The sequence below is a fragment of the Lynx canadensis genome, chromosome C2, assembly GCF_007474595.2.
Source record: "Lynx canadensis isolate LIC74 chromosome C2, mLynCan4.pri.v2, whole genome shotgun sequence".
Taxonomy (NCBI): Eukaryota; Metazoa; Chordata; class Mammalia; order Carnivora; family Felidae; genus Lynx; species Lynx canadensis.
The window spans coordinates 25000414-25020163 of NC_044311.2; the positions used below are offsets into that span (position 1 = coordinate 25000414).

At 46.1% G+C, this 19750-nt stretch overlaps 1 protein-coding gene across 1 annotated transcript in view; it reads left to right on the forward strand.

The window, feature by feature from the left end:
• Positions 1-18028: 18028 nt before the first annotated feature.
• The window catches only part of RFTN1 (raftlin, lipid raft linker 1), a 207215-nt gene continuing 205493 nt past the window's right edge, over positions 18029-19750 (forward strand). The window contains 1 exon segment of the mRNA XM_030328896.1: positions 18029-18272. The gene's annotated coding sequence lies outside the window, so the exon portion shown is untranslated.

Genomic DNA, 19750 nt, shown 5'->3' on the forward strand with positions numbered 1-19750 from the left:
TGCTCTTGGATTATGTAAATCTTGAATTACGTGTGGTCTTTGGGGAGGCCTGACTCCTGCAACGTGCAGACTCCCTGTGGGCTGAATCGAGTGCACTGGACTCTGCAGCATAGGGCAGGGGACACCAAGAGAGGGGAGCGGAGATCTCCGGGCTGTCAGAAAGCAAGAGGGAGTGTTGTACAGGGTGCATGGGCAAGAGAGTATGTGGGGCCACCGGGGACAGGGCCGAGCAGTGGCTCTGTTCCACAGCTCACTGCCGACACTGGTTCTTACAGGAGGCTTTGTGCCCATGTGAGCTGGAGACGAGGGAGTCGTTTCTGCCACCTCGGCTCTCTCCACGCAGCCTCGGAAGTCTTCCCCACATTGCCATCTTCTCCCTTTTCCACAGCACCTCCCGTTCAACCCCTCATCACTCTCCTTGGGACACCTGCCTCGTCATCTATCTGGATGACCAGTGCCCCGACCTCCACACGTTCCCTCGACCCCTCCTTCACAACTGCTGGCAGAACAGGCTTCTCAAAATGTGAATCTGATCCTGTCCACCCTACCGAAACCTCCAGGGGATGAGAGGAAACCTTCCTGGGTTCTGTGTGTCCCACCCACTGCTTTACCCTCTCAGCCAGGCTGAATGCTTGTGTGACCCCCACCCCGGTCCATATATTGAAATCCTAACGCCGGAGGTGATTTTAGGAGGTGGAGCCTTTGGGAGGTGCTTAAGTCATGGATGGGGATGGAACCTTCGTGAGTAGGATTAATGGTCTCATGAAAGAGGCCTGACAGAGCTTCCTGACCCCTTCCGCTGTGTGAGGACACAGCCAGGAGGTGCCATCTCTGAACTGGGAAGAGGGTCCTAACTAGACATCACATGGAGTCTGCTGGGGCCATGACCTTGGACATCCAGCCTCCAGAACTGTGAGAAATAAATTTCCATTGTTTGTAAGTCACTCAGTCTGTGGTACTGTGTGATTGCAGCCAGAACTAGGACACCCCCGTGGGCACTCCACCAGCCTGGCTTCCTTTAACCTGCCCTGGCTGCGTTTCAGCCTCGTTCCTGCCATCTCCCACCGGCTGCGTGGCTGTGGCACATTCTATTGTTCCCTCTTCACTCACTTAATGTCTCTTCTTTCAGTTCGCAGATCGACATCACCGGCTCAGGGACACCTTCTCTGGTTAGGTCCCAGCCCCCTTATTTTCAGCTGCTGCTGTTCCAAGGGGCTCTACTTGGGAGCATTTCTTCCAGTAAGTTTTTCTACATCATCTGGTGGAATTGGGTCCAACAGAATTTAAACCCAGTTCTGTTCCTGTGTAGTTTCCACCTATCTTTTCCAGATCAGGAAAGCAGCACCCACAACACCTTGCACACAGAGGAAGCAAAGTCCCAGGCACTCAACAAATAGCCATGGGAAGTATGAGAAGCCATGTTTTTCAAACGGTGGTTTGTGATTCATTACTGGATCGATTGAGTGGGTCTCAACCACCACCTTTTTTTCTTTTTTAAAGGAAACTGAACCAAACAGACTAGAACAGAACAAGGTGTAGCTATCAGGATATGTCACAGAAAGAAGGGGTCAGTTTTGTGTCCTGAATGTTTTGTTTCAGTTGTTTGTTTGTTTGGGGCTTTTTTTCATATAAATGAGCTTGTACCAGGCCATGGGATGAAATATATTTCCCTGTATCCCATAGGTCAGGGTCAAAAATGTTTGGAGAACTCTGGTCTGCTGGGATCATCTAGTTAAGTATTTCTCCAGGACACTTTCATCAGCCAAAAATTCCTTTCAAAAGGGATTTCCTAGTCAATTACAGTAGAGTAACTCAGAGCAAACCACTGACTCTCGTGGAGAGAAAGATCTCCATAGATCTCAGCTGCCTGGGAGATGCACAAGAGTCAAAGATGTTAAAGACTGTGTCTGTCTGCATCATCAAATCTGTTGAGTGTAGAACTTTCCAAACATGTTTGAGCACTGAGTATCTCCCCCCTCTTTTATTTTTAATCACCCTGAAATACCTCTGACTCTCTCCCTAGATCCTACTTTGGAGACACACTGACCCCTGCCTCAAGGACCTCACTGCACGGTCCTTGTTGGTATGATGGTGGGTCTGGGGAGGTGGCTGACCCCTCACCTTGGCATCTGACCTCCCACTTGGGTGATGATTTTGAATGCACCTTCCTCATACCCTCAGAGACCCACTCCTTCAGACATAGACATAGGTGCCTTTTTCCATTATCCCCCAATAGGCCTCCAGGTTGCATTTGCCTAATCTTTCCTGGTCCTTCTCTGCCAAGTGCACGCATTTGCAAGACAACAGCCTGTCACTGGGGTAACTCCTGGGCCATGAAGAGAAGGAAGTTAAGTGGCCCACATAGGGACTGAGCTTATGAGCTGGCCTCATTCTTTATGCTTGGTCACGTGGAGTAAAATGATCAGGTGCTCTGCAATGAATAAAAGTAACTCCTATCAGCCCAACAGAATGCAGCCATTCTCCTATAACTGACAAGGAGGTTAGTCTGACTTCAAGGACAGTCTGGGAGTTGGGATGTCTCCATTCTAGACTGTGTCCTCGCAGTAAGACTTGGGCATACTCCTGGGCCTTATGGGTAAAGTCAGGTGTTAGTCCTAATGATCACACTGACACAGAACAGAAGTGAAAAGGGCCTCAGAGGCTTTAGTTTATGACTTTGAGTGAACAGATGAAGAAACTGAAGCCCAGAGAGGCCAAGTAACTTATACTAGTCCACACAGCACTTCAGTAGCATAAGCACAGATAGGAACTCAGATGTCTAGCTCCTATTGTAGCCCATTCCCATCTGGCCAGGCTGTCATCCTAAGGTCCCTTCTATAGCAGTATTTTCCAGCACGTAAAGTAATCATTGTAGAGGAGCAGATGGCAAACACTGCTCATCATAGAGGCCTTTAAATGGGCTCTAAAAAAAAGGACAGGAAACAACTATAGAAATTGTAATTGTCTAACAGCAACATTTGCATATTATGGTATTTCTAAGTGCTTTAAAAAATCTTATTAGCTCAGTATAAGTACATGAAGCATTTCCTCATTTCCCCTTGGCAGACCTTTTTCTTAATTCCAAATAAATGGCATCGGCATTAGTGGGTGTTTGTGCAACCTCTTAATTAATCAAAACTCTCAGGTGCAGTGGATAGAAATGCAGCAAAACCAACCTGAACAAAACGGGAACTTTGGCTCATGTGAGTGTTAGGTCATCCACAATTAGATTCAGAGACGTAAACAAGATTGTAAGTAGTTCTTTCTCCTTTGCTCTCACATGCTATCTGGACTCTATATCTCTGTGTGGTTGTGGCCTCATTTTCTCCTCAAGATAGACTTTCTCCACATGGGGAAGATGTTTGTCAGCAGCCCATTTCCAGCTCTTCCACCAAACTTAAGGATTCTTTTTTCCTCTAACTCGAAATAAAAAATCCTAGGGAATGACTGGCCCTGCTAGGGACTCATGACCATCCATAGACCAATCTCTGGGAACAGGTGATTGGGTTACTATCAATGGCTTGGCCCAGATCATGTGCCCACACACCTATGTCAGAACTTCCTTCTGGATCAACAGTCTCACTAGGCTCTGATGATTAGGCCTGGGGAGAAGCACTTCCCACACCAAAATAAAGAGCCAAACATGAATGGTTATCTGACTTGGAAAGCTGAGATTGTCCAGGAGAGACAAGAGGTCTGCCTAAATTCCAGAAATGAAGTCATTGCTTGGGACAAATATTTACTGGTTCATATCATGTTCACAGCTATATATTTGCAAAAATAATGCAACGTCGTGGATCTAACTCCATGGCTGATCTAACTCCTGTTCTCAATCCCTTACCCTACCTTTTAACTGGAGGCTCCAAGTTACATAATTCTGACCAATAAGACCTAAGTTCCTGTTGTCTCTGTGGTTCTTGGGAAAGCATATACTTTCTAGATATAGTTGTTGTCCCTTCCCTCTTCTTTCTGATGGAAGATGGACGTGATACCTGGAATTGCAGTAGCCATCTTGCAACCACGAGGGAAGGACTGAAAGAAGTCTGTAAGCTGCAAACCAGAGCCAGCAAGCTGTTGCCTTGAGATTTTTTGTTATGTAAGAAAAACAATTACTGTCTGTTTAAATCATTAAAGTTAGCTTACTTGCAGCCAAAATATTCCTGATACAGTGGATAAATCAGATTCATATGTAGCCATAAATAAAATCTTAAAAGTTAGAGTCTGGTATAGGTCTCTGTCTTTCAGAGTTTTCAATTCTCCGTCTTTTCAAACTTTGGGGAACATAAAGAAGACACAGTTTTTTTTTTTTTTTGTTTTTTTTTTTTGTTGTTTTTTTTTTACCCAGAGGAAGCTTACAATTAAATAGAGCTTAAAATTTAGGCCAGTGTTGAACAAAGAATTCCTTCTTATGTTTAATTCCCCAATGCTGCAATTAAGCCCATTTGCTTTTTATTTCATCCTCAGTAGAGCTCAAGAATGGCTAGTTACCATCTTTTTAAATAAGGAAGATGACTTAATTAAAAATACTCTTCCATCTCTGTGGTGTGTGTGTGTGTGTGTGTGTGTGTGTGTGTGTGTGTGTGTGTTTCTGTTTATTTTCCCTGGCTAATTAATACCAATTTCTTTGACTTTCTTCATAGATCTTATTTTTCAAACCTCTAATCATGTGATATTCGATCAAATAAAATTTACAGTTAGAGTTTTTAAAAACTTGCATGGTCACTAAGAATCTCTTATCTAACTGGAGGATAAGATTGTAATGACTTTTTGGCCTCCTGTTTTTGAGGCCCCCGCCCCAAAGCTGGAGAATCATAACCTCTCCTGGTGGTTAAATCTTCACATGTGGGACTCTGGCCCCAAATTCTGGAATCAAAATTGCCCTTGGGCAGAGGAGTCAGATGCAGCTTAGGCTCAGAGGCACCTGACTCTGAATGGGGTCTGCCATGATCATTGTAGGCACGCTATCCTCGTTCACCAGTGACTAGATTCCTCACACATTCTTTAATTTCCTCTGCTAGGGGTATTTTCCCTGTCTTGTCTTAACCTTCTTCTTCTGGTAACTGTTCCCTACTTTTCCCTGTGAAATTGTCCCTCCTTTACTTCCAATTTTTGTGGTTCTAGTGGAACTGACTCCTTCAGCCCCAAGGATGAGCATATGACTCAGTCCTGGCCAGAGGATCACATCATCTTGGCCACAGTGATTGGTTGAGAGATGACCATGTGACCAAGTCAGGCTACTCAAAGCTGGTGATGCTCAATGATGGGACTTTCGTAAGAATGGGAAAGGAAAGCTCTTTCCTCACCGGGCTGCTGAGCCTGGGGAATATGACCCTAGCATTTCTGGCAGCCATCTTTTCTCCAAAAGGTACAAGCTCCTAATAGAGCTCATAAAAGGGAGGGAGAGGGAGAGAGAGAGATAGAGAGATGGAAGAGAGAGGTGGAGGAGAAGAAGAGGAAGCCAAATCTCGAAGATACTGTTTGAGCCCTGGATCCAGCCTGGATTGGCACTTTTTATTGACTTTCTTATTTCATGATCCAATACGTTCTCTTTTTGCTTAAGCCAATTTAAATTGACTTCCTGCCCTGAATCTGACAAGTCTTCTGACTGGGTCTCCAAATCCTGTTTAGATTAGATACTTTGGATGCGCCATGAACACACCTCCCACTCAACACTTCAACATCTTCCATCCTAGGGACTAACCTCCTGGGCCTACCTGAGACTCAGGTCCTAACCTGCTATTCCCTATAGACTTTACCCCCTGAATATGTCCTCACATGTCTGTTGTAGCACAAACCCTTGTACCCACCCAAGTTCACAGCGGTTCTTTTACTGGGTGCTGCTGAAGGCTCACAAGGCAATCCTTGCCTGTGCAATACCCTTGGGTGCCTGGAGTTGACTCTCTCTGAGGTACCTGGGAGTTACAGCGCCCTACCCCGGGGCCTCTCTGAGCTAATGGCTGACTGATGTGGGTGTACACGTGCCCTATTTCTTTGCCTCAAGGAAAGACACACGTTGCAAAACACTGTATGCTCCAGAGCTCTTTGCAAGATTGGGCTGAGAGTAGACTTCACTTGAAACTGCATCCTTATTGAGCTTCTTCTCCTTCCCTATTCCTTAATAAATGACTGGCACAAGAATCCCTATTTCAAGTTCTGCTTCTAGAGAACCTGACTTGTGGCAAATTGTAATTTCCAAAGGTGGCAACCACAGGGTCTCTCATCCCACATGCTCTTCTTACAATGTGACTTGTCTCACTGGGTGGGTGTCTGTGTCCATCCCCTTGAATTGGGGAGGATGTGTATGGTGAAAGTGTCATTATGTGGCCATGAGGTTAGCTGCATTTTGGAATGATTTGTTGTTCAACAGTAGAATCTGGAACACGACCTAGGACATCAGTCCTTAGCCTTTATCCAAATGGGTTATGTGGCCTGATCCTCACTTGTCCTGTTTGGCAGCCCAAACAAGCCAAGTTCTGGTATCCTCTGTTGTTAGTCTTGATGGCAAACACATTTGGAAAAGCTTTCCAGGTTTCCATCATGTGGAAATGGGACAGCATTGGCATTTGTCAGTGATCATGGTCATTCCCCCAACACCCAGGGGGCTTATGTATCAGGAATAGATGACACACTCCTTGTTGTGTGGTCAGGCAGATGAGTCAGGGGCTATATTTCACCTCCAGAACACATTTTACTTGTAAAATTAAAAACACTTTCTGGGAAATTCCCGAATGTCAGGACTTGAAAATCCCGAAGCAGTTGTTAATTGTATCTTGGTTTTGTTTAAATAAAAATGTTAATGAAAGTTTCTTTTGAGTATCATAATGGGAACCAAAAATAGGAACTCAAAGGTAAGGTAAGCTGGTGGTTCTCAAAAAGTAACAAGAGTACTTTTTTTGTCATCGTCTCCCTTGTGGGCCAAAGGGCTCTCCCTTCCAATCATCTGAGGATGCATGAGTCTCACTGTGCAAGCCCCACAGAGAGTGCATGTGTATATGTAGATTTTTAAGAGCTCAGAGGTGTTTCTCTTACATATTTCAGCCCACGTTTTTAAAATGTGAACATGAACATCTGAAAAATATAGACCCATTTTTAGAAAGATGTACTCACAAAATGCGTGCCTACCTAGACAAAACACCACCTGATATCTTTGGCTTAGTTTTATTTTGTACTAGGGACAAATAGGAAAGGCAGGAGGGAGGCCAGAAGACTGTTTTGGGGAGTTTTGCTTCAGGTTGTTAACTTTATACTTAAAACAATCTGTATGCCACTGAAATTTCAGGACTTATGTTCATTGCTAATTTTCTTATCTATCTCTAAAAAACCAGGAACTCAGCAGTGGGAAATCTAAGGGGATGGAGGAAATCTAGCTGGTGAGAAGATCCCATTTGAACAAACTGTTTCTAATCCTTTTCTTACATCCCTTTATTTCTGACTGTTCTGGTTAGCTATTGCTGCATAACAAGTAACTCCAAAACCTAGTGGCTTCAAACAATAAGCCATTTTGTTATTTCTCATGATTTTTATGGGTCAGGATTAGGGGGAGGCTAGACAGGGTGGTTCCGGTCGGGTCTCTCATCAGTTTAAGTCAGTGAGAGTGCTGGCCTAGGGCTGGCTGGGCATCTCTTTCTCTCTCCATGTGGTCTCCATGTGGGCTGGCTTGGGCTTCCTCAAAACATGGTAGCCTCAGAGCAGTTGGACCACTTGCTTGGTAGCTGAATGTTTCATGAGTGAACACCAGCTAAGTGGAAAATGCTTTATCTTCTATCTACAGAGGTCACATAGCTTTGCTTATGCTTATACCTCATTCCATTGGTTATGAGTATGCAGCAAACTGCTCAGATTAAGGAGAGGGAAATTATACTCCACTTTTTGATGGGGGATTGGCTCTGGAAGAGCATGTGGGACGGGAGATATCATTGCAGGCCATCTATGGAAAACACAATTAGCCACACTGCCCAAGCCTCATTCCTCAGTGTTCCTGTTGATTTTATCAACTACCTAAAAGCTTTTTCCTAATTTTCTTTACACCTTAAGGTAACCAGAGCCCATCTCTCTAGAACCCTGGTGTGCACACTCTCTATTATTTAAAATAAAGTTTACTTATAGACTCTTCATTAGAGCCTCTTACTGGGATAAAAGAAAAGATAAGAGTGGAGATGGCTTTTGGAATCAGAGTTTCCCTCCTTAAAATATTCAATCAGTATAATGACCCTGAGAGGAAAGGAGAGTTAAGAATAAGACCTGCCTTATTATATCTTGACCATCCAGGTCCTGCCCTACATGACTTAACTAGCTGGTTTTTTTTTTTTTTCCAAAAGTGATTAACAGTTGTAAAATATTGATAATTCCTTAATAATAGCATTAGCAAAGATGCTTGCTACTAACGCCTGCAGAAGAAGGCAGATGTTGGAGTCTGGCCCCTTGCCATCCAGCTGTTGCTTAGCTGAGGCCACATGCCAAAAGCAAGATTTAGGCCTGCTAAAAAGCCTCTCAGGCTCTTTCCCCAGACTGCCAGGCCTGTCAGCCCGACTCTTGATACTTGGGTCTGGAGTCAGTAGGGCTGAGAGAAAAGGCCTCAGTGGTGATTGACAGAGAGCTCTATTCCAAAGCTCCCATTTCAGCCGAGTAGAGAGACGACAGACAACAGGAGGGAGGAAAGTGGGCCTGCAGCCACTGACATTTAAACCCTTGAAATGTGTTTCAAAAGGGATGAGAACAGAGTGAGTTAGGAGGAGGGAAGAACAGGCTTTTCAAGAAATATTATTAATCCAACATATAGGCATTAGCTCCTGGTATGAATGGTGCTATGGTCTGAGTGTTTATGTCCCCTCAAAATTTATCTGTTGAAATCCTAACCCCTAGAGTGATGGTATTAGGAGGTGAGGCCTTTGGGAGCTGATTAAGTCATGCAGACAGAGCCCTCATGAATGGGATTACTGCCCTTATAAAAGAGGCCCCAGAGAGCTCTCTTGTCCTTTCCACCATGTGAGGTTATATTGAAAAGATGTCATCTAGGAAGTGGGCTCTCATCAGACGCTGAATCTGTGTGGGCAGTGGGGGGGGGGGGGGGGGGCGGGGGGCGGGGTTGCTGATCTTGGACTTCTCATCCTCCAGAACTGTAAGAAATAACTGTTTGCTGTTTATAAGCCACCCTGTCTATGGTATTTAGTTATAGCAACCTGAACAGACTAAGACAAATGTTATTCACCTGTTTATTCATTCCTTTGTTTGTGTATGTATTCATTCATGTTATTTTATAAGCCAGGGAATCCTAGGAAATGGAGAAATGACTAGATCAGAACCCTCATGTATTTGGGAAAATGGGAAAGGAGTAAATGGCTGCATATCAGGCAATACAGTTAAATCTCAATTGACAAAAATCTCTTGGAAGGGAGCCCCTTTATATAAAATCATATTTGGAAGGGAACAAAAACCAGAAACCTTGAGAAGCTATGCTCATACTGTAGAGCATGAACCATATGCTAGCAGCTAGGGGGGAAATGACTCTTAACTGTTCAGAGTTCCTTCTATACAGCACAGGAAGAGTGGGTGGAGGCCCCTATGTTTGTTTGCTAATCGTGATGTCAACCTTCAACTGTCTCATCTCATATCACACACATTATCTCATATTAGCATAGTAGGTACTCAGGTGTGCTAAAAATAAAACATTTCAGAGGGGGTGCAGAGGTGGTAGAAACTTGTTCCCAATTTCAGGATTGGCCCCCACTATGCATAAGTTTTGGTGGTGGTGGTGGGAGGGGTCACATTGTGCCAAAGCATGAGCAGGATTTAGCAACGTGATCTGTGTCATCAACATCCAGGATGCCATCCACAGAGACATCTTTGCAGTGTCTGGTTTTCTATTGTTGTTTCATACTGCTCTCTGCTGTATTAGCCATAAGATCTGGTACAACCTCCTGTTGGTCCAGGTCTCTCAGCTAACTCTCCGGCTGCTTTAAATACATGAGAGGGGCGCCTAGGTGGCTCAGTCAGTTAAGCGTCCGACTTCAGCTCAGGTCATGATCTCACAGTTAATTGATTCGAGCCCTGCGTCAAGTTCTGTGCTGACAGCTCGGAGCCTAGAGCCTGCTTCGGATTCTGTGTCTCCCTCTCTCTGCCACTCCCCTGCTCATCTGCTGTCTGCTCAAAAATGATTAAACATTAAAAAAAATATTAAACATCAAAAAAAAAATTAAACACGAGAGTATTTTATGGCTCCTGTGCCTTTACTGACTACTGTAAACTTTGAGGGATTTACAGCCCTTTACCACTTTTGTGCTTCCCTCAGGTGCTCAGGAGTTCTGTTTCTTCCATAGTATGGTAAGACCTGGAGGCTTCCTCAGACCCAGCTGCCCAGACAAACCATGCTGAGTACCAGCCGGAGCTCTACCTGGGACAGGAACCATGAGTCCCTTCTGGACTCCCATCAGTATTCCTTCTGGAATTGGGCTCTCCCAAACACATCTCAGGTTTTTATTATACCACCCACCATTATTATTATTCACTTTTATATCAGATATTCAGTTTTAGAATTTCCATTTGGTTCTTTTCTTTCTATAGGTTTTATCTCTGTGCTGAGATTGCCTATTTGTTCATTCATCAGAGATATTTTCTTTATATTCTTGAGAATAGCTATAATAGCTGCTTAAACATCTTAATCTTATTCCAACACCTGACTCATCTTGAGGTTGGTCTCCGTTGACTAATCTTTGTCTTGGATATGGGTTACGTTTTCCTTTTTCTTTTGAACGTCTAGTAATTTTGGATGGTACTGTGGACCTTTGTGAGTGATACATTGCCAAGACTCTGGATTCTGCTATGTTACTCTCAAGAATATTGATTTTTAAAACATCTTAGCAGGAAATTAACTATGCTGAGCTACAACTCCAAACTTGGTCTCCTTTGCAGTGGGTGGTGCTTAGGGTCTAGTTCAGGGGTCAGGCAGATTTAATACAGTTTGGTGCTTCCCATCTATGGCTCTCTCCTTTCTGGGCTTCTGTCCCCTCACTTTCCAGCTGCTGTGATCACTCTGAAATCTGTCGTCTGATTCCTTGGCTGGTGCGACTGTAGGTTTCTGGTTCAAGTTTGGGCTGCCCTGCAGAGTGCTAACTGGGGCCTTGATGAAAAGCCATTTAAAAAAAGGGAAACCCACCCACGGATGTTTCCATTTTTCAAATGTCACCTCCCTTCCAGTTTCTACCTATTTTCAGTTGCTTTTCATTGCCTTCAGAGAGTTGTTTCTTAGATATCGTCTAGAGTTTCTCTGTAGAGAATTGGTTCAATACAAGCTACTTTACTGCGCTGAAGTGGGATTTGCTGTGCTTCCTTTTGCATATACTGTAAGGGCAGGATATTGGGTCTCTTTCTGAGGGACTTAAAATGTCCACTCACTCCTGCACCTCCTCACATTTTTCTCCCTCCCTGCAGTATGGGATGATATTATGCCCTCGGGGGAGGTTGGAGAGACCTTTATCTGCCTCTTTAAGAATTGTTTTTTAGTGTTGAATCTCCCTGGACAATTGAACTCACAAGTTTTTGAGACCCCCAAGACTTTTCTTTGTCCTTCTGCTGAAATAACCATTCCCTGAGCTATGGATGCCACACAGTTTAGCTGGTTCCCCAATAAAGATAAGGGGTGAGATGACAGGATGTGTTGGGATCGGAAAGAGCATCAGTATTCCAAAAAACCTGTTTGTCCATCTTAGGCATAACACCTGCGTTGAGTGATTACTTAGTTGTGGTCTAGTATGAGCGAAATTCAGTATATCTGATATTTAAGTCAGTAGTTTTAAGTAGTTAAGCCTTCTTATTTCATTCATCCATTCATTCAAGTATGTTTTACTCATTAAAAAAAAAAAAATTTAGGGAATGCCTATTATCTATCAGGCCCTGTGCTAAGTACTAATTATGGAATGAAAAGGGTGCTTATTACAGAAATTTCAGGTGTCAGCAAATATTAGGAAGGAACCGTAAGGCAAGCCTAGGATTAAATTTTACCTACTCTTTTGAGCAGCCTTGAAGCAATACCGATTTTGTGGTTTTAAAGTGACTTGGGACAGTGAAGAAAGCTCAAGAATTTTGAGGCAAAAAGTTCAAGTTTAAGCCCACTTCACCATTTATTAACTGCATCGCCTTGGGCAAGTCTGTCAATTTCTCTAGGCCCTTATTTCCTTTTCAGTCATTAGATAACTGCCCCATGTTGCTAGACTGAAAGCTTTCTGAGAATAGGAACAGTGCCTGTTCCTTCCCTGCCGATCTCTGTTCCTAGTGTAGTGTTGGCACATAGTATGTTCTCAATAAGTAGGTTAACATTAAATGTGTAATAATAGCTCTTATTGTGTTTTGATCATCTTGAGAATTACTAGGATTCCAAGAGGGAAATATTCCTAATTGGATCCCTCCTTTATTCTAACAGCTCCCAGATACGCTTGTGATGCCTTTCAGAACATCTAGTGGCTTCTAATAGGTAATATCAGCCAGCATAGGCTAGCTTATGCTGCAGAAACAACTTACAGTTTCAGTGGCGTAAAGCAAGTTATTTCCTCTTCATGTTACATAATTATTGCAGGTTAGATGGAGGGCTCAGCATGGACTGAATGTTGCCAGCGGCCTTGCTAGAGGGAAGAGAGAAATCTGGAAGGTCTCGTCCTGACAATTAAGTCATTTTCACGGTAGTGGTACACATCACTTCTGCTCACAATTCACCAGCCAGAACTAGTCATATAACCTCTCCCAATCACAAGGAGCTATGAAGACCAGTTCTACCATAGGACCAGGAAAGGACCAGAAATATTTGGGGAACAGCACTGATGATCACCACAGGATTTTGAGCTGGTCCACTTGGGCCCATCTAAGTACAGGCTTAACAGAAATAGATAGGAACATCTTTTACACTCGGATCTCTTCACTGTCCCTGAGGTTTTAAACGGCCACACTCTCAAGGGCTAAATGGCTTCTTAGGCAGTTAAATGAGGGTTGAAGTTGAGGAATAGGAGTTAGTCCTTCTGGATGACCCACAGGTCATGCTCTGGCTGCTCTATATGGGAGTTCATTGCCAAATATCAGTGGGAAGGATGAACAGCACTTTTCCTTCCTCTGCTGAAGATCTGTAGTGCTCCTGGACAAGTTCTAAGAACTGTTGTCTAGTTGTCTACAGGGTTTCCAAGTGTTATGTGGATAATTCTCACTTGAATAGAGGGAAGCGGGCTTCTGGACTCTGACTGTCGTCAGTCCCTGAGTCCTACCAAATGTTCCCTATTGGCATAGCCCTCTGTTTCTCTCAGCTTCCCTTGCTCCTGTTTGACAACTTTGATCTATTCTTGGAAGGAGTGTGTGTGTGTGTGTGTGTGGGTGTGTGTGTGTGTGTGTGTGTGTGTGTGTGTGTGATAATGGGTGGGTAGGGAAGGAAAGGAGATGTGATAGGGGACAATGCTTCTACTTGATTTCACATTTTTCCATATCTTTTAAATTTTATATTTTAACCTTGACTTTCGAAACCCCAAAGCCAAGAATTTTACTTTTTTTTCCCTTGTATTGCCATGATAAGTCTCTCTTGTGGCACGCTGGGTCTTCTCTAGTCTCAACTGAAGAAAAGAGGCTTGGTACAGCATGACAAGAAATACAGTGGGAGAGGGAAAGGAGTGGTGGTAGAAGGAAAAGCATATCAATTAATGTATCAAAATCTTATTCCACCATTTACTTAATGATTTATTTCCACAACCTTCTTTTCTATTCCTGTAGCATATATAGGCTTCTATATATTCATCAATAAATATATGAATATATATATAATCTGATAATAAAGTTTGTCCACAAATGCAAGTCAGTAGAGCATTCCATTTTGTCCCATAAATGGAATAACCAGTGAAGGGCTATGGATGTGGGTAGCTTTTGGTAAAGCCAGAAGGTTCATCAAGCTGCATGAGGGAAACAAGGCTGCAAATAGCCGCATGCTTCACACAATATTCTTCAAATTCAGTCTCATGGCTTTTTGCTCTAGAGAGCAAATTCTGTCTCAGCCACAGGAGGGCCCCTGCTCCCCTGAACTGCCTGTTTGACAGCCTGGGAATTCAGAGGAAAAATGAGGAGTAGATTCAGGAGCCAAATAACAATACATCCATGGGTTTTGTGATGGTGTGAATGGAACATTTGGCAATCATACGTTTCCTCAAACTGGCGATGTCTTTGGGGGCATTTGCAGAGCGCACTCTGACTACACTTTGGACAAAAGCCCCTGGCCTTGGCCAATCAGTGCATACATATAAAACATCCTAACAAGCCCCCTGTCCCCACCCCAATTCACACTTTCACACAGCTGAGGGTTACAGGGCATGTCTGGACGCTGGCACGAGTGTGCCCTGCTCCACTGTGACCAGGGGCACCACAGACTGGCAGGGGGTATGTCTGGGAAGGCTGTGCCTCTCACAATAAACAAAGGGCAGCGGGTTCCTCCAAAGCCACTGGCTCTGGGGCGCAGAACTCTGGCCTCTGCCACCATGCTTCCTCATAGAAACCAGTGTCACTCTACATGGGGCCGGCTTCCTGCAGCCATTTAGTGTGGAGCAGCTGGCCAAACTGTGATCTCACTGTAACTGCAAACCCACTTAAAATATTAACCGTGCTGATAAAGATGAATAATTCTTGTACCTCCAGGGCACATAGGAGTTTACTTCTCTTTCCTGTCAGTCCTGAAATGCTGCTGTTCAGCTGCCCTGTACAAGAGCTGGGTTTCATGGCCATGTGAAAAAATAGAATAACAGCACTTCAGGTTCCCAAGTTTTTGATGGATCTGCTTTCTGCATAAGTTGTTACTGCTCTTTACAGAATAATGGGGGACTGAGTTACTTTGAGCTAAGCTGGGGGTGCTGAGTTTGGTGACACTGTGGGGAGAAGGAGGGCACAATAGAGGATTAGCTGGGATTCTCCTTCCCTCCAAGCTTCAGTGTAGCTGGGGTGCAGCAAAATTGTTCCGGCTGCTGGTACCCATGGCCTTCATCTTCTCCGGAGTGGGGTGATGCCGCAGAGGCCAAGAGAGAGAATTGCTCCAGTGGGGGGTTCCTTTAACTGAGCTTTTGCAAGAGTTGTACAGTCTGGCCACGGCTGCTTCTTATGCTTGCCTAGGCTGGCTTAACTCCTCTCCTTTCCATGAGGGGTGCTGAGAGTACCAGCTTCCCCATTAACTTGGGGCCTGCATTTTATTGACTGCGAACACTCAGGATCCCAGTTCTGGGGCCATCTGTGACCTGTCGTGCTATAACAGCTCGGTTTTCCCCGTGTTCAGCTCCCTCCCTGAGTACTTAGTGTTAAATCATAGGGGGAGGAAGTGTGAGCAGAGGAAAAACAGCACTATTACATGACCCCCGATGAGACCGCTGTGATAGAATTAAAAGCTGCCGCCCTAGGACATTCTAACAGATGACATTGTGAGGTTGCCAAGGTAACCCACCAGGATATAGATCCAGCATCTTTGGGGTTGACGCTGGGTAGGCGAGGTCAGTCAGAGGTGAGTCCCAGCTGCCCAGGGTCTATCCCCTGGCTGGCCAGTGCATGGCAGCCAATTGGAAAATCGAGGTTGACCTCTACACAACACAAATGAACCCAACATTGACTCCTCATTGGGTATGCCAGGTGAAAGAGAATTAGAATATTTCAGATTTTCAGTGTAGGTTACGTGGAGCCTTGAAAGATCTGGATGCTAATGACTCATCCATTCATTCCATAAATGTTTATTGAACACCTACTAGGTACCAGATTGGAAGTGTCAGAATATCTAGGGGGGGAAGTTGAGAATTCTAGAAAACCCTAAAAAAAGGCAGATTCAAGCAGGGAAAAAAGACATTTAAGACATTTACAAATAGTACTTAGGAAGATGTTGAGTAGAAGAAAATGGAAACCATCAGAATAACTTATTAACCCCAATGATCTGGTGTTAAAAAAAAAAACACACTTATGTGCAAAAATTTATAGAATGAAAATGATTTGCTTAAAAGAAATCAACTTCTTCCCCCCCAACCAGGTTATGCTGCATTTCCCCCCTTTACTCTTTATCTTCATTTAAATACTCCATGTTTCCTGGGGCGCCTGGGTGGCGCAGTCGGTTAAGCGTCCGACTTCAGCCAGGTCACGATCTCGCGGTCCGTGAGTTCGAGCCCCGCGTCAGGCTCTGGGCTGATGGCTCAGAGCCTGGAGCCTGTTTCCGATTCTGTGTCTCCCTCTCTCTCTGCCCCTCCCCCGTTCATGCTCTGTCTCTCTCTGTCCCAAAAATAAATAAACGTTGAAAAAAAAAATTTAAAAAAATAAATAAATAAATAAATACTCCATGTTTCCTTTTGAACTTCTGGTTAACACCCATAATGTTATTTTTTTTCCCTCTGAGGTAAGGATTAGAAAAGATCAGAAAGATTTCAGATGGGCCCTGACTTGCGAAACTCAAGGCCTTGGCAGATAAATGACATAAAGATCCCTCCTTCTGGCCTCATAGGTGGGTGTTCAAAACCAGGGTGGTGCCACTGGACATTTGTCCCCACACACTACTGTTTGAACCTGGACTTGGGCTGACACCTGGTCTTGTTACATTCTCCCAGTGGGCAAGCCAAGCTGGGGAGAGAGCGGGGAATATTGGAGTTGGTGGTGGTGAGTGATGCCCATAAGTGGTGAGCTAGAAAGAGAAAGGAGCAAAACAGAAAACACAGACAAATGGTGGGCAGTGGAGTGGGGGCAGGCGGGAGGGAGGGACACAACTGGGATGGCGATGGAAAGAGAAAACAAGGAAGAAAATATCTAAGAAGCTGTGCTGAACAGGCATTCCTGAAAAGAAAATAGCGCTTCTCTACCCCTTGGGGGGGTGTTATCAGTACCAGAAGGACCTCATTAAAACACTGTTGGGGCCTGCAACCTGCCCACCACTCTGTGGGCTCCAATGCCTAAGGCCCCCTCTTTGCCCAATCAGAAAATGTAGATAGTTAATTAGATTATGTCAGCTGTCTTGCTGCAGTTCTCTTCATAGTATTAATAATAACAATGACAAGAGTTATAATTATATAATTATATATAATATAATTAATATATTATAATATAACTCTAGTTATAGAGTGCTTCCTAAACACTTTACACATAAAACTCATGAGGAAGTGCTATTTAACAGATGAGGAAACAGGCCCAGAGCAGTTAAATCACTTACCCAAGTCACACAGGGAGTAAGGATGGAGGCTAGGCCAACCCCAACTGGTGCTATGATTCCTGCTTTTAACCCCTACACTGTAATTCTGCTTTGTTTAAAAAGTTCCAAGGGGAAAAAAAAATGCTTTTTAATGAGTGTTCTGCCTCACATCTTCACTTTACTAAGTCAGCCCTGACCTGGTGCTTTATTTATATAACTGTCTCCTTGGGCAACCTAAAGTTGCAGGCCAAGATGGTCCCCCAGATCTTCTGAAACCTTAAGGACACCTGAAGTAGGCAGAATACAGCGGGCGTGGCAAGGGGCGGCATTATCCCTTTCATTAATCACTAACTCTCAAATACCTTAGACGCCTGAGATGGCCCACCTGTGGAATGGGGAGGAGGAACAGTCCACTCTCAATGGTCCTGCCACACCCTCAGCCATCAGCACCTTGGTGGCTGTCACCATCCAGCACTCCAGCTCAAATATTTAGGGAACCCAGTCCCCTAGGCGCACTCTAGCCTCATACAACCTTGGTTAGAAGGGGTCGAGGGAGTGGTCTTGGCGCCTGGACCTCTGCGCGGAGGGGCATTAGGGTCGCCAGTGAGGTGGGGCGTGTGCCGCGCGCAGGTGGCCCGCTGCGTGGAGGCAGCGGCGCGGGGCGTCAAGGGGGTGCAGGGCGCCGAGGGGCGCGGGGCGGGCCCGCTGCTCCCGCGGCGGCTGTCAGGGGCCGGCGGCTCCCCCGAAGATGCAGCGCAGCATATTTTGCACATGAGTTCAGAGGAAGAGGAAGTGTAGCCGGCGGACGCGCGGCGGCGGCGGCGGCGGCGGCGGCGGCGACGGGGGCGCGTCGGGGCTGGAGCCGGAGCGCGCCAGGCTCAGGGCGCAGCGAGCGGGAGCGCGGCGGCCGCGGGCTCCGCGGAGGGACGGACGCACAAATCGCGGGAGGGACATATACCGGCGCACGCCGCGCAGCCGCTTCCCGCCCCCACCCACTGGTGCCCACGCCTTCCCCTTGCCGCTTGCTCTGTATGGCACAAACTTTCCTCCCGGGACGGAACACGGTGTCTCAGGGAGCCCGCGCCGGCGCCTTCTCCTCAGCCAGTCCCTAACGGTAGGTGGGCGCGCGGCAAGATTTGGGGTGTAGGCGGGCACAGGCCCTGCCATCTGGCCCCGCGGACCGGGACCTGGGCGGGCAGGAGGAGCTCCGCGTGGCGCCTCCCTGCAGGTTGCCGGGGCTGCCAGAGGGCCACCGCCCCCACCACCACATCCCCTACCGGGGTTGGATGGGTCAGCGGCGATCCACGACTCGCAACGCTCTTGGCCAACTTTTTTTGAAAAAAAAAAAAAAAAAAAAAAAAAAAAAAAAATCATCCGTGGCACGCAATGGGGAGAGGCACCCTAGAGCAGTTTGTTAGGGGTCGTGGACTCTGCAGGCTCGGGGGTGCCTAAGAAGGAAGCAGAGGGGAAGCTTCGAGGCTACAGGTGGGTCTGGGACACTGCTGCAGGGGGTCCTTGGCAAAGATCTGGCTGGAGCCGGCTACGCAGTCCAGGTTCAGGAAGGCACGAGGCTGCGGTGGGGTGGGGGTAGGGGGTGGAGGCGCCTCTAGCCGCCCTTTTGCGTGCGCCCTGGGAGGTGGGTTTGTTCCTGGCGCAGGGGTTCTGGATAGATGGGAGCAGACCTGCCGTGTGTCCAGGGGAAGCGCCGCAGCCACTGGAGGCACAGAGACTCGGGGCACGGGAAGTCCCCAGCGCTGAAAACGGCATCTCCCCTTCTGTAAGGGGACTTCTTTCCTCGTCCTAACCCGCTTTCCTAGGCTCAAGGGACTCCAGGGTAGGTCGGGTCTTGGCGGGGTGATAGTGACGTACATTTCAGAAAACCGATTGTCAGGCATGCAACACTCCCCCTTCCCCCTGACCAGAGCCCGTGCCCTTGACCTAGGATATCGCTGTCTTTGGCAGCGAGAACCGCGTGGAGGCCAAAGTGCTAAACCCAGGCACGCTCCCTGTTGCCTCCAGTTGCTTATGCTTAGTTAGCTGCCCTATGTGGTTGTGGGTGGTCCCCAGGGACACTGAGAAGTGGCAGAGAGTTTGTTGGGGGGACTTAAACAAAAAGTGTGTGTGTGTGTGTGTGTGTGTGTGTGTGTGTGTGTGTGTATTTTTTTTTTTTTTAATCCGGCACAAATCTCTATATTTGAGTGGCAGCCCTGGGTTTCCAGCAACAGTCCCTTCTTGTAATTGGCACAGCTGTTTTCAGATGCTGGGCGCGCAGTCAGACTAGGCGTCTTCAGCCCCTGCCATCGTGTGTCATCTCAGGATAACCGAGGCCATGCCAGGAAGGAAGGCGGGAGTAATGTGGGTGACCTCTGGGCCTGTGGGTAGGGCACGCTGTGCACCCCACGTGTCCCTGGCTGCCAGGATTCCTAATTTGTATCTCTGAACAGCTGAATTCCCTACCAAGTTCAAGTGACCCCAGATGTCACCAAATCCCACGGAGGGGTTAAGCAACAAGCTGTTTAGGTCTCTTTGGTGCATGTGTGCTAACCTCAGTTGAAATCACTTGAACCTCAGACTGACTCTGCATCCTCTTTT